General features: G+C 40.6%; 1 non-coding gene across 1 annotated transcript; it reads right to left on the bottom strand.

Moving 5' to 3' along the window:
- Positions 1-6,122: 6,122 nt before the first annotated feature.
- LOC117878634 lies at positions 6,123-6,195 on the bottom strand. Its single transcript, XR_004646037.1, has one exon. It is a non-coding gene; the product is annotated as a small nucleolar RNA Z40 (small nucleolar RNA).
- Positions 6,196-13,701: the final 7,506 nt, after the last annotated feature.

The raw sequence follows: 13,701 nt of genomic DNA, 5'->3' as shown, positions 1-13,701 counted from the left end.
AAGGGTGAATTGTACCCTGCAGACAATATGGGGAAACCAAGGTACAGAAGAATTAAGTGACTTGCCCAAAATCACACAAAGTCAGTGGCCAAGCTGAGACTAAAACCCCGGTCTCTCGAGTCCCAGTTCGATACACTAGGTTACTCTGCTTCTCCTTGGCCTAAGTGCTCCTGATGGAGAGATTGAAGGTGTGACGGGTTGGATCACAGAAACCCCCTTGGGAGCTGCCAACTGATGTGCCAGGACTACTTCTGCCCCTGCTTTCCCTGCCCTCCCAGCTTTGGACTTCAGTGGCCTGCCTGGTTTGAGCCAGACCCACTAGCCTGCTGCAAACCCAGACCCAGGTCTGAACCACGTCCCCTAACAGTTGTAGGCTTAAACTGAAAGCAGATAAAGATCTCACAAAACGAAGTGATTGGGCAACAAAATGGCAAATGAAATTTAATGTGGATAAATGTAAAGTAATGCACATTGGAAAAAATAATCCCAACTATACATACAACATGATGGGGGCTAATTTAGCTATAACGAATCAGGGAAAAGATCTTGGAGTCATCATGGATAGTTCTCTAAAGATGTCCACGCAGTGTGCAGAGGCGGTCAAAAAAGCAAACAGGATGTTAGGAATCATTAAAAAAGGGATAGAGAATAAATTATTGCCCTTATATAAAATCGATGGTACGCCCACATCTTGAATACTGCGTACAGATGTGGTCTCCTCATCTCAAAAAAGATATACTGGCACTAGAAAAGGTTTAGAGAAGGGCAACTAAAATAATTAGGGATTTGGAATGGGTCCCCTATGAGGAGAGATTAAAGAGGCTAGAACTTTTCAGCTTGGAAAAGAGGAGACTAAGGGGGAATATGATAGAGGTATATAAAATCATGAGTGATGTGGAAAAAGTAGATACGGAAAAGTTATTTACTTATTCCCATAATACAAGAACTAGGGGTCACCAAATGAAATTAATAGGCAGCAGGTTTAAAACAAATGAAAGTAAGTTAGTCACACAGCGCACAGTCAACTTGTGGAACTCCTTGCCTGAGGAGGTTGTGAAGGTTAGGACTATAACAGCGTATAAAAGAAAACTGGATAAATTCATGGAGGTTAAGTCCATTAATGGCTATTAGCCGGGATGGGTAAGGAATGGTGTCACTAGACTGTTTGTCAGAGGGAGAGATGGATGGCAGGAGAGAGATCACTTGATCATTATCTGTTAGGTTCACTCCCTCTGGGGTACCTAGTATTGTCCACTGACGGTAGACAGGATACTGGGCTAGATGGATCTTTGGTCTGACCCTGTACAGCCGTTATGTTCTTAAGTATTCCTGTCTTTAACACTCAGATGCCCAACTCTCAATGGGGTCCAAACCCCAAATAAATCCGTTTTACCCTGTATAAAGCTTACAGGGTAAACTCATAAATTGTTCACCCACTATAAAACTGATAGAGATATGCACAGGTGTTTCTCCCCCCCCCCCCCCCCGAGGCATTAATATATACTCTGGGTTAATTAATAAGTAAAAAGCAATTTTATTAAATACAGAAAGTAGGATTTAAGTGGTTCCAAGTAGTGACAGACAGAACAAAGTAAATTACTAAACAAAATAAAATAAAACATGGAAGTCTATGTCTAATACAGTAAGAAAACGGAATACAGATAAAATCTCACTCTCAGAGATGTTTCAATAAGTTTCTTTCACAGACTGGATGCCTTCCTAGTCTGGCACAATCCTTTCCCCAGGTACAGCCCTTGTTCCAGCTCAGGTGGTAGCTAGGGGATTTCTCATGATGGCTGCCCACTTTGTTCTGTTCCACCCACTTATATATATCTTTTGCAGAAGGTGGGAAACCTGTGTCCCTCTGGGTTCCCACCCCTCCTTCTCAATGGAAAAGCACCAGGTTAAAGATGGATTCCAGGTCAGGTGACATGATCACACGTCACTGTAAGACTTCATTACCCACTTGCCAGCACAGATGTATACAGGAAGACTTAGGCCTTGGCTACACTTACCCGGTAGTTCGACGGCTGGAAATCGAACTTCTGGGTTCGACTTATCGCGTCTAGTCTGGACGTGATAAGTCGAACCCGGAAGTGCTCGCCGTCGACTGCGGTACTCCAGCTCGCCGAGAGGAGTACCGCGGAGTCGACGGGGGAGCCTGCCTGCCGAGTGTGGACCAAGGTAAGTTCGAACTAATTCGAACTAAGGTACTTCGAACTTCAGCTACGTTATTCACGTAGCTGAAGTTGCGTACCTTAGTTCGAATTAGGGGGCTAGTGTAGACCAAGCCTTACAAGTAAAACAGAGCCATCTGCATGCAATTGTCCTCGTTAATGGGAGCCATTAATATTCCAAACCACCATTAATGGCCCACACTTTGCATTACTACAATAGGACCTCAGAGTTAGGTTTCATATTTCTAGTTTCAGATAGAAGAGTGATACATTTATGCAAATAGGATGACCACATTCAGTAGATAATAAGCTTTCTAATGATACCTTAGAAGAGACCTTTTGCATGAAGCATATTCCACTCATTAGCATATTTTTATAAGATCATATAGAGTTCAACGTCACAGAAGGACCAATCTGGGATACTACATATTGGGGGGGGGGGGGGGGGGAGGAGAATGGAACAAAACTCCAAAATCACCAGACTTGAACACTTGTATTCAATAGCCATGACAGATGGAGGAAAGATATCCACTGCATGGATGGATGGTGGTGGGGTCTTTTAAAAATGATTCACTAAGAAATCTGCACATAGTTTTTTTTGGTTAAATAACATGCCATAAGCACACACACTACACAGTGGTTTCTGGCATCACAGCATTGCCTATTCTGTATTGCACAAATGCTGCTGGACGTTCAAATATTGCAGTGTGGATAGTTTTAATTTCTCAGTCGTGAGCACTGTAGTGTAATTTAATTGCCTACTGTTGCAAATGGGCATTATGTGTATGTTTTAATTTATATTTTAGAACAAGTGCAAGCCATTGACTGGGCTGACAGTCAGACTCGCCTAAGACCCACCAATACATTTCTATACTACCCACGTGAGATTATAATGCTACAAAACAGGTCTCATGTCATCAGTTTCCATCTCTGATACCTTTTAGCAGGATTAGAGTAGGATGAATAATCTAGAATTAAATTAAATATGTCTCATTCTGTCATGGTGTTCAACTCATTGAAGTCCTTTGCTCAACATGTAATGGTGAAAAGTGAGGGTGTACAAGGAATGGGATACAAGTTATTATAATGCCTCCAGAGAAGTCACCTGGAATACTGTGGTCACCCTATCTCAAAGAAAAGGCAGCAGAAATATAAGGCATCTTGGTTAAAATAATAGTAACATTTGCAGAAGTAATTTTGCTGTCAGAGCACATTCTCTAAAGATGACCTACAATCCTATCCCCTGGGTGAGAAGCAGCTTCTCATGATGCTAATGCACAGTGGCTTGGGGGTGTAGGGCTAGGGAGGTTTCTCTCTGCAAAATCATTTTTCATTGAAAGGAGCAATTCTCTCCTGCAGCTGCTGAACTTGCCAAGATCAATACCAGACTGAAATGTCTTTATTTCTGTTATTCTTCTCTTCCCACAGTAAAAGTTTTCCCATCCTTGCCCATCATTGGGAATAAAGTTCAACTCTCCAACAGCTGTTGGGACCAGAAGAGCATATGGCCAATCAAAAGAGCTGGAGTCTTCTCACAGAGCAGACAGATGACTTAAGTACATTGTAGTAGCCTCTGAAGGAGTAAAACTGCTTGCATGCTTATTGTCTTTGATGCTCTGACCTTCAGAAAGGAGATCAGGAGATAAGGGAGACACATGAAAGTTACAGCTATAGAACTTCAGAAGGGTAGATCTATTCAGCTCAGTGCCTGTGTTTCAGACGCTAAATACTCAGTGTTTCATATTCTCGGTAAATAGGGTGAACTTGTTCTTAATAGCGCATTCAGGGGGTTCTTACAAAGAAAATTTGCTACTGATAGGAGATTTTTGAAAATAAATGTTTATTCTCAGCAAGAAGAATCAACCTCATTTCTTTGATTTCCCCCTTCTTTGCCCCCCTCTTTTTAGTCAGGCCTCTTTCCCCCATATTTAATAATATTGACCCCCTGTGAGTCTGAACTTTTCTTTTTTCCACACTTCCTATGTTTTCAAACCTGCCTAGCACCACTTCTGAGTGGTGCTCGGTGCTGATGGAAGTCTTGCCTTTTTGGAGAAGTAAAAAATCTGTCTTCTACCTCAGAGATTTTTTTTTTTTTTTATGGTTCTTTTCACCATTGGATCTAAGGAGCTAGAGCTGGGAAATAACTAGCCTAACCCAATCTGAAATAGGAACTAGTCTCTTCCCAGCCAGTCCTCCTTTTTCAATTCTTTTCCAACCAAACCACCACATCTTGTGGTGCAGAGAAGCAGCGAGACACAGATTATTTTAACCTAAAGGAAGAAGAAATGCAACAGAGATGAAACAACATTTGGAGGGGAAGACAACTGGCAAATACGGAGACAGAGTGGGCATCCTCTTCTGTCTCTTAAATTAGAAAGGAAGAGAAACCAGGGATTGGTAGTCTGAGACAGGAGCCTTCCTTTCTCAGTTCCCAAGCAGTGACATTATCTCCCATTGGTTGTGTAGCAGCATCCACAGAGGACTAACCAATCGTAACTTGTTTCAGTACATAGGAGGTGACAGGATGAGGATAAGGTGGGCTATGCCCTGTTTATGAAGCAATAATTAGTAAAGTCCACTTCAATGCAGGACCATTTCTCTCTCCGTTCCTATCAATACACTGCATGCAGATTCCCTTAAGCCACTTCTATGTGTGGCTGTGATTCAACAAGTCAGAAATCCATAGGGAGTACAAATGCCCCTTCCTGTGCATGGTCACTGCTTGGTCTGAGCAATTAAAGAATTATAAAGAAACATAACCTAACTATAACCTGTGTATTCATTTCCCAGAGTAATTTTAATCATAGAGGCATAAACAAGAACATGAAATCCTGGGGCATAAGACACATGTTTACTCAGGGGACTTAGTAATCTATTTTTCCCCCAGCTCTTGTAAAATAAATGGTTTCTGTTGTGACTCTTGGACTTCTCTTGAGCCTTCACCTCTTATTTTCCAATAGTCACTAAGGGCCTGATCCAGAGAGGTGCTGAACCCTGGCCACTGAATTGAGAGTCACAGGGGCTCAGCACCTGAGGGAGCTGTGGAGAGAAGTGAAAAGGGCAGAAATGGCTTTTCAGAGGTTTTCTGGAAAGACAGGGGGTGAAAGGAACTCCTGGGCAGAGGGCCAGCACAAGATTGGAATTGTATTTTGGTAGAGGTCCAATCAGGGTATGAGGCCCCTTTGTGCTAGGTACAGTACACATAACAAAAAGATGGTCCCAACCCCATTGATCTCACTATCTGCTATGAGAGACTATTTCTTCAATCATTGCTATCACAAATAGGGAAATATCTCCTGTATGAGGCTCCTCTTTGTCCTCGCACATACACTAAACCTTCCCACAAAAATTCAAAATGGAGATTGGCCGCATTTGACCAGTGATGGTTCAGAGTTCTTCAACATGGCCTTGTGACAAATGCTGGAGCTCAAGAATTCAAAGAGGGCAACTGAAGCACATTCGAGAATTCACCACATGACGATTTTAAGGTTGCATGATCACTATGCATCTGACTGAAACTCCCATAATCTATATATAAACTATACATCCCTATAATAGAGGAGGTTAATTTACTTACACACTGCTGTAAGTGCCAAGGATTATGGTCAAATAAAATAGAAAGAGGTCCCTACAGAGTTTATAGTGTAAGACCCTGATCTTGCATTAGAAACTTCCAGTACAGATTCCTGCCCCAAAGGCACTTCATATAGGTGAATGGATCTATGATTGTGGACCTTGACGCAGGATGAGAGCCTCAAATAAACCCAAAAAGAAGAACAGGAGTACTTGTGGCACCTTAGAGACTAACAAATTTATTAGAGCATAAGCTTTTGTGGACTACAGCCCACTTCTTCGGATGCATATCTGACACTAAGGTAAGCTTAAACCATTAAATGGCAAGTGTGTACCTGAACTAGAGCACGATAGACAAAAGCCACATAACCCAAGCGTTCAGAAAGGCTGTCATCATTCACTCTCTTCAGAGCAGTTGAACATTTTGCCAATCATCATAACATTTCCTCACAACATCCTCTATATTCTGGAGCAGAATAAATGTTTACTATTTATGAAACATCTCCACTTATTTCTTCTAGTATAAAAACAGATGCCAGTTAAATGAAAATAAAGCTCTAATTCTTCCTGTACCAAAAAAATCTGATGGCAAGTTTAATAGGACTGAGTTTTATATGGCTCTTCAAAACAGCAAACTAGAGGAATACAGGTCTGTAGATAATCCTCACTATGAAGCCTTTTGCTTTCCAACAAACAGCGCAGATTCTACTGGTTCTGCACACCTTGATATAATCCAATCCTACAGCATGCAAATCAATTTTGTGTTAATGAGGCATGCAACGCCCTTTAACCAGGAAGTTTATAGCACTTTTAGGATACCACAACAAAGTCCTGTGGCACCTTATAGGCTAACAGATGTATTGGAGCATAAGCTTTTGTGGGTGAATACCCACTTTGTCAGACGCATGCGTATTCACCCACGAAAGCTTATGCTCCAATATGTCTGTTAATCTACAAGGTGCCACAGGATTGTCGNGTGGACTACAGCCCACTTCTTCGGATGCATATCTGAAGAAGTGGGCTGTAGTCCACGAAAACTTATGCTCTAATAAATTTGATAGTCTCTAAGGTGCCACAAGTACTCCTGTTCTTCTTTTTGGGGATACAGACTAACACGGCTGCTACTCTGAAACCTGTCAAATAAACCCAGTGCAGCTAGGGAGAAAAAGAAGTAGTGGGAGTGAAAGGGCATGAGTCAGACTAAAAAGCCAGAAGGGACCATTGTGCTCTGACTTTCCTCAAGAATTTCACCCACTAATTCCTGCATGTAGTCCATAACTTGTGGTTGAATCAGAGTATGTTTCAAAAGACATTCAGGCTTCATTTAAAGATCTCACATGATGAAGACTCCACCTCTCCCCTTCATAGGGGATTTTCTATTGGATGCAAGGGATTTTTGAGATTCCCGTATGAGGAACACATTTTATTTATTGAAAAAACAAAAACAAAACACACACCATTTTCTCTCCTCCCCCATTCACTTTATCTCAGCCACTGCCACTGCTGCTGTTACAAGCAATTGATAATTTTGCATGAATCTATACATTCATGTCACATAGTTAGCCTCCAGTAGAAACCATCCTTTCTCCTGTCAAATTATATAGATGCATTTATTTGAGCCCATTTCTCTCCTTAAATAAGGCTTTTTTGTTTCCAAACCAGTGTTTTGATTTGGCTCCCTAATTTCAAACATGATTAACTTTTCAACTGCATTAGAGAGCAGCAGGTGTTAATCAGAACCACTTTGATGTAAATGTTTATCCAATTTACATCAAAGCAGCTATTCAGAAACCTATTTTTATATATTAGGCTCAAGCAGTTGAAAAAAAGAAAAAACACAGTCTAACTTGGTTCCTATTCTCTGAGTAAACAGCAGATATGTTTGTGGAATACATAGTGACACATCTTAACCCAAATAAATAAAGATATCAAGAACCAGCAAAAGGGGTTGTGAATGCAGGAAGGAAAACCTGGGAGACAATTCTAAAGAGCTGAGCTCTCGGGTTTTGTTCTGGTTGATCGTTATATGAGTCCTCCATTATAGAGTAAATTGGAAGGAATTTTCTTGCTCTAACTTAAGTTTAAATAAGGACTGTGAGGAATTGTACTTTGGTGTAGTGCTCAGATGTGATGTTGTTCACTGTAATAGGCTGTTGGTGTTCACTGTATCCCGTTTCCTTTGGAAAACAGTGCTGGTTTAACACAAACTGGGTCAAGAGCCAGAGCTATATTTCCAGCTCTGTCTCCCTCTGACCAGAAAGGTCATCAGCAGCTCTGGTGAGCAGGATGTGGTTACTGCAGAGGTCTTGAAATCCCTGTAGTACTTCAACAATGTTCTGGGCTGTCTTAGATTTTTACAGATGCTAGAAAAACATTGTAGCTGCTTAAATAGTACCCTAATGGGTGAGTGGGAATGAGGAATGGAGAAAGAACAGACTGCTGAAGCACTACCTCCCCTGCCCCACACTGCACTGTCCGAGCTCCAAAAGGCAATGGGGAGTGAGCTACTGCCTACAAGACAGCTTTACCTTTTCTGTACACCTGGGAGGGATTCTGCCTTAGGTAACGCCATCCTGCATTACATACGGCACAATCCTGCACTGGGTGATGGTGGGCAGAGCACTTCATCTCTCCATGCCTTAGCTTCAGACATTTGAAAGAGGCCTATGGCCCTTTTTTAACTCTACAGACCCTCCCTGGGGTGTCTGAGTTTGAATCAGGTCCCATTGAAATCTTGAACTGAAAGGCTCTAGTGAAGTGTCTCTACTGTTAAGGGAAAAACAGCAGCAGAATATCAAGAAGGAGGAACAAAGATGAAAGTCAATGACACTATGTTTGAGCATCTGCTCTTCAAGTGAGTTAAGGGTGAAGTGATAGATAGTGCTTTCAGAATTCTATTATTTCAGTCCTAACCTCATCATCAAGAGGTGGTATGTAATCATCAACATAAAGAACCAGCAACTAAGGTTTCTGGGCTAATACTAATTAAAACCCTCATAATAGTTAGGATTAAGTTCTACCTTTTAGCTATATAATGCCCCCACTCCACTCTTATCTGTGTAGCATCTCCCTTCCCTAAAGCAAAGAAACTGGATTACTAATAACAGCCAGCCTGGAGCCAGGCAGGGTTTTATATTTAGGGCCTGAGCCCTGCCCCACCCCTTTCCAATTAGTGAAAACCCTCCCATGGAAGGGGGCTTCTTTTATAAATGGAGTGTCCTCAAGTTAGCTTGCTTTTAAAATCAAACATAGTACTTAGAATAGGAAGAAGATAGATAGACAAAAACAGACTAGATAGAAAAAAAGGGGAGGGAGGAGATGTTTTGATCCCTGAATTTCCCTAAAAGTAGTTAGAATTTCAGGATTGTCTTTTACACTAGTTAGTGTAGATTATAAGCACTTTCAAACAAGGAACATCTCTTAAAATATTTGTCACCATTTATAGTGAGAGAGAGCAGGAAAAGTTGTTGTTTCCCTCTCAGGGATACCTGTGACTATCAAATAGTCTGTTCAGAGTCTTAAGGTGGAAAAGAACTTTTTTGGCCTTTCCTGGAAGAGAAGCTTTGATTTATCTAAGCCAAGATGTTTTTCCTACAGAGTCATCCACAGGAAAAACTAACTAATCAGACTTCTTGGAACCCCAGTAAAGGTTGAGATGAAGTTCTGGATAAAGATTTTGAGTTGGTTCAGATTTTAGCAGACTCTCCCTAATTCTTTAAAATGTAGCTGTTCGTGTAACTGTAGTTAAGAGTCACTCAAATTATCTGATCCAGAGTCAGAGTAGAATTTCAAACATAGACTGCTTGAGTTTTTTGTTTTGCTCTGCCCAAACATGAGTTCTGGGCCATTGCATTTAAAAAAAAAACAACAACTCCCAATTAGTTCTGGAAGTGAGGAAAATATTTTTTCCAGTAAGTTAGAAATAACTGTTCTGAATTAAGTTTTCCTTTAAAAGCAATGGTTTAAAGGGACACTTGAGATAAAAATCAGATCTTAAGAATATGAGCCTTTTCTCACGTATATTGTTGTAAATCAGAAGTAATCCCAGAGAGTTAAACTGACTTGAGAGGAGAACTGGGGCCAAATTCCTTACCAATGTTACAAATAGCTTTAATGGCCAGATTATACAAGGTGCAGGGTAATGTGTATAAAGTAGGTATAAAATTAAAAATGGATTGTACTGTGGTGTACTCTACATCATTAGGTTTGCTGAAAGGATCACTGGGTGAAATTCTATGGCCTGTGCCATGCAGGACATCAGGGAGGATGATCCCAGGGGTCTATTTTGGCATAAAATCTATGAATTGCACATTAATCCTGGTTGTTTATTTAGCCAGGGGAATAATAACACCTAGTTTTTATGTAGTGTTTTTCACCCTTCGATCTCAAAGCAATTGATGAGAGGTTGGCATCATTAATCTCATTTTACAAATGGGGAAACTGAGGTTTAGGGAGGTGAAGTTGGTTTTACTTTCTGCATGTCCTGCCAGAGTGTTTCCATTGCAAGCTCTGCAGGGGAATGTTTGCAATCCAAGCCAAAAACTAAAATAAAAAAATCCTAACACGAATATCACGGAAAATGCGTAATTTACCATATATTTGGGAAACTTATGCTTTTACAAAACTAACCTGCGGTCTTAAAGCAACCTGACAGTGTCCGTTAAAATTGAGAGGGAAAATTTTTCGCAAAACTCAAGGAAACAGTAAAGGCCAACATGTTCCCATATCTTTAAAAATCTTTCCTTTTGTACTGAAAGGCTGACTTCTGTAAGTAGTTCTCACTGTTGGAAGGCAGGTTTACTATTTACATTTGCATTTCCCTAATTATATTTGCATAATACAATTAGCATAAATATATCTCCTGTAAATTGGTATTTCTTCCACACCCGCAAACTGTTTCCTGCTGTTACAGGTTCAAATTGTTAATAACAATAATACGGATGTCAAATAACAGGATCAAGTGGCATTTATTTAATCAAAGATTATTAGTCAAAGATTAATGCAGTAGAACACAGAAAGGAAGGTTTTATACATTACCCAACCAACCTGAACACTAGAGAAGTGACTGCAGTTCAGTTCATTTTTAACTAACTCCCCAGGTCCCTTTCCTTATGTAGTGTGCAGGACAAAGAAATTCCATTTCCATGATTGATTGTATTGCAGGTTTTATCCCAGACACTTTAACTTACCTAATCAATAAGTTAGACATCTGTAACTAAGCCATTATTACAGAAACCATCCGTGATAAGAAGTGACTTTTTTACTGATCTAAATATCAATCTGTGGTTCATTATTTAACATACCTGGTAACAAACATCGCTTGTAAAGCACCAGTGTCTTGTCAATCACAGAACACATGTGTAACAACCCCTATTTTTGTCAACCATGAGCGGTCCTTCTCTGGACATCTGCACACAGTTACTATGGGTGAGAGCAAGGGATTACACAAATTCCATTACTGATTAGATACTGCCCATCTAGTCACCCACTAAGGTTCAACCTAAATTCTCAGGTCCGAATCTCTCTCAAAGTCCACAAGTTGGTTCCTTTGTCATCTTAGGTGAAAGACAGTGAGGAAGAAAAAGAGAACAGGAGAAAAAACATTGGGTGCTTTTGCCCCTTACTTTTATAGTCCAGTCACCCTTAGAAATGCATTTTCCTGAGGGTTACCGCTAGATAAAGTTCTTCCCTCTGTGAGGACAGACATTGAGGTAAAAACGGTTCCATGTTTGCTAAAATGTAGATCGGTATCTTCCTGCCCCCCCTCCATTGTCAAAGAATGGCCACTTGATAGGTGATTGCCAGTCAGCTTTGACACCTGGAGAGAAGTATTAGTTTGTCCTTTGTCTTTGGGGAGCAGGTTTATCTATTGACCATACTTGTCTGGTAAACTCATTTCAGTTGTAATTTCAGCTTATGTTAATAACTTTACATATATACTCACATTTCACCATGATATTATTGACCAGTGAGGAGTTAGTTTTCAAATGACACTTTATAAGGCCTATTTTGTTCAGATTATTACAATACTGTGTGTCATCAGGTGTTTGGCTGCGTGCGTGTGTTCTCTCTGCATGCTGCACTGGCTCTGACCGGATAGCCCGTACAGCAGGCTCCAATCAAACTGCCCAATGACCACAAGACTTGGTTTAATAGCAAAAGCGTCCGGCCAGGTTTATTGCCAACAAAGCACGGTCCTAGCTTCCCGGATCAATGTCTACAGTTACACTAGCACATGTATGCCCATGACGATGGATGCAGCTCAGTCAGTGAGTGTGGGACTTTCCACTGCCCCCTCGGCTGGACAAAGACATTGCCTCTGAGATGCATCTTTATACACCAATACCACCAAATTACGTCTTGCCCCAATGTATCAGGGTGCCACCCTCTGACGTATTAGGGTGCCACCCATTACTTTGTACGTGTTGGTTTGAGCAAAACCTCTCTATCCTGCTGTTATCCTGACCTTATCCTTAAGATGGGTCAGCACGTTCCTCTTACCTTTGGGGAGTGTGTTTTGGTATTGAGGTGTTCTGGTACCACCTTTGTGGAGTGTTTGCATATATATTATTGTGCCTAGCACTACTTAGGAATGTGTGTTTCTGCAATATGAGCCCTTTCTTGCCAGATTCTGTGAGCAGAGCCTGCTTCTTGCTTTATATCAGCAATGTTTTGACTACTTTAGTCCAGGCCTCATACCAGGCCTCTGATAACAAGGCCTTATATTTCAGGCCCTTTTTCTACTACATTGTGTAGGATGTGAATATAGGGGTGCACTCGGTCACCATAGGGATTCTTTTTGTTGTGCTTTTACAGAGAACAGAACTCCCGGTCTGTGACTGGAGCCCCTATGTGCTACCACAATACAGATATGTAATAAAATGCAGGGATACTTGGTTCTAGGGTTTTGATTCTGGCCCATCTCAGTCTCTAGGAAATGGACTTAGACAACCAAGATATGGACTTGATGTAGAAATTACTGGGTCAGAGTCTGATCCAGGTTACACAGGTGGCCAATAGATTCTAAATGTTCTTTCTGGACTTAAATCTATTTTATTTCCTATATAATTTATTTCCTGTATACTATATAAACTGGCCTATCTTTCACTAACACGGGCTGGGTTTGACCCAGTGCAGTGTTGCCAGTCTCAAGGATTCAAAATTTGAGTCAGTTCCCCAGAATCATACGTTTGACTTAAAATAATGAGATTTAAGCATAAACAAAAACACTAACATTGAATTCTTTTGCTTTGCATTCTGGTACTTTAGCCTTTAGGTCTCATTTTTTTCAAGCTTTTCTCTGCAACCATGATGACTAGAAACTCATACTTGCTTTGAGTAAAATATTCACATATGGCCAGGAACTGGATCTTAAAAAAAAAAACCAAACAAACAAAAAAACCCAACCACCAAATGCACAAGATTTGCAATAAAATTGTGAGAGCTGATAACACTGCTATGGTCTACAAAGGATAAAAATATCCTGTAACCTAGTTCTAGATCGCTTGGTACATTGGGTACAAGCAAACAATGCTTTTTTAATTTAGCTAAATAGAAGTGTAGACATCTGCGAACAAAGAATATAAGCTATGGGGCCAGCATGAAGCCAATGGTGAAATAGATAATTCAGCTTCAAAGGCAAAGTGTTAAGAAACAAATCAATAGTTGCTCTTACTTAATTGCTGTATTGCAATAGGATGCTTTTGTGAAGCCTAATATTTATTAGTACAATTTACTTATACTGGGGTAAATCTTAGCGACACAAATAATATCAATGGAGTTGTTATGCTGATGTAAAACCAATGTAGTGACAAAATAATATGGCGCATGGATTTGGATGGCATAGAAATTTTCATACCAAATCAGACCCATCACTCATTTAGCCAGTATCCTGTCTTGAACTGTGGCCAGTATCAGATGCTTAAGAAGAAGGTACAAAAAATCCCATTGT

The sequence above is a fragment of the Trachemys scripta genome, chromosome 5 (assembly GCF_013100865.1).
Source record: "Trachemys scripta elegans isolate TJP31775 chromosome 5, CAS_Tse_1.0, whole genome shotgun sequence".
Taxonomy (NCBI): Eukaryota; Metazoa; Chordata; order Testudines; family Emydidae; genus Trachemys; species Trachemys scripta.
This window is presented reverse-complemented; position numbering and strand designations above follow the sequence as displayed.